The following is a 1,905-nucleotide window of genomic DNA, read 5'->3' as shown; positions in this document are numbered from 1 at the left end:
GCAACACCGAGGGTTGCAATCCGTTGCCGGTCACAAAAAAAGACAAAAAGGAAAAAAAAAATCAGGCAGGAGTAAAAAGAAGGAGGTGCCTCACCTCCAGAGAAGACATGTCAGGAACCACAGAGCTGGCAAGGTGGTGCCCTGGGCCATGGGACAGCAGCCTGACCCGTAGCATCCCACAATCAATCAACCAGCACAGACTTATTGAACGCATTCTCTGTCCCCAGCACTGTGCCGAAGGCTGTGGGGAATACAGTAGGATTGCCCCTGCCATGGAAGCTTTTATAGATAGAGTTAGTCATGTACCCTTGAAAACGTGGACAGCCCAAAGTCACGCTGGGACCAAGCGAGAGAGAGGGAGAGTCAGTGCCACCAGATTTCAAGAGAGCTGCCAGGGACGACATGCCACAGGAGGTGGGTTTCAAACTGGACCTGGAAAGATGGGTAGAATTTGGCTGAGCACAGAGGAGGACACCCCATTGAGAACACAGTGATAAAAAAGATTTGAGGAACAGTCCAGTGGTTGCAGGATCCAAGAACACACATGGTGGGGGGTGCTTGGTGGGAGAAGATCTGGAAGGTCCAGCTGGAACACACAGCGGAGGACCAAGCATTGCCCTAGGAGCCACCGAAGGTTTTCGAGCAGAGTGGCATGATGAGAATGGCACTTTAGGAAGATTGACCTGACAACCGTGTGAAGGATGGGGACCAGAGATCAGATAGGAGGCGATTGTAACAGTCTCCACCTGAGATAATGGGGCCCCAAAGCAAGGGGTGGGGTGGGCATGGACAGGTGGAGATGCTTGTCAGAGGCAGCGTAAAGATGAATACAGAAAGGTGCCGGCGATGGATTAAACACAAGGACAGGGAGGAGGGAGATTTCCTGGATAAGGTGAACAGCTCTGACTTCCCAGGTTTTGTCGTTGGAAAAAATGATCAAAGTAGCCAATTTATGGCAAGATACATACTACTCCTTTAATTCTTACAATTACTTTATAGACGAGGTACTATCAATAGCCCCATTTTACAAATGAGAAAACAGAGACAGGAGAAGTGATTTAATGTGCCCAAGGTCATATTTTAGGTGTCAGAACCAGGATTCGATCTCAGGCAGTCGGGATCCAGGGTCGTGCCTTGGTAAGTTCCGTGCCTGTATAAATAAGCAAAGTGACAGCTCTCCAGTCCTATAAATTTTCATGTCTCCATACAAAACACCAGAGTTATTCCCTTTGTCCCTGCCTTGTCCAGCAACAGTGTGAAGAAATCAGGAGAATGGAAATTTCTTTCCTTATCTTTACTGTGGACCTTGTCTAGGCTAATCCTTGAAGTTCAAATCTGCCCAGCTCAGTGCCCTGGGCTGGATCATCTGTCAGTTCTCCCAGCCCTCTTCTAGCCTCCATCTCCCTCCTTTTAAAAGCAGGCTAACCTCTCACCAACATTCACGCTGCACCAGCTCACTCCAGATCCCCAAGGAGCAAGCTAGTCTGGGAATAGACACCAGCAGGGATTTAACTAAATCATCTAATTCCCAAAGAGTGAACAGGGCGGCTGGGGCAGGGTGGGTAGGACGGGGCTAGGAGGGAAGAAATGTATACTGCACTCAGGAGCATTGATTGCTCTAATTGATTTCGGTCCGTGTTCTCAGTACTTCTCTGTACATTCTCCTTAGAGGTAGGCACCGGCAGGAGGTGGGGATCTGCCTTTACTAAGCCTCTCCCCAGGGCCTCAGAGACCTATCTGCAGCCCCACCCATCCCAGGAGCCCCCCTAAGCCCCAGGGTAGCTCACTAGAGAGGGAGGACCTTGGTGCTGCTATGGCTCCTGCAGGGGTGGGGGAAGTGGGCAGGAGCAGGGATGCAGACGGGAAGTTACTGCGACAGGAAGCCATCCATCCCACCTTATGTGG

Source organism: Galeopterus variegatus, unplaced genomic scaffold (assembly GCF_000696425.1).
Source record: "Galeopterus variegatus unplaced genomic scaffold, G_variegatus-3.0.2 Scaffold1451, whole genome shotgun sequence".
Classification (NCBI taxonomy): Eukaryota; Metazoa; Chordata; class Mammalia; order Dermoptera; family Cynocephalidae; genus Galeopterus; species Galeopterus variegatus.
The sequence above is the reverse complement of the archived record's forward strand: the minus strand, read 5'-3'. Positions refer to the sequence as shown.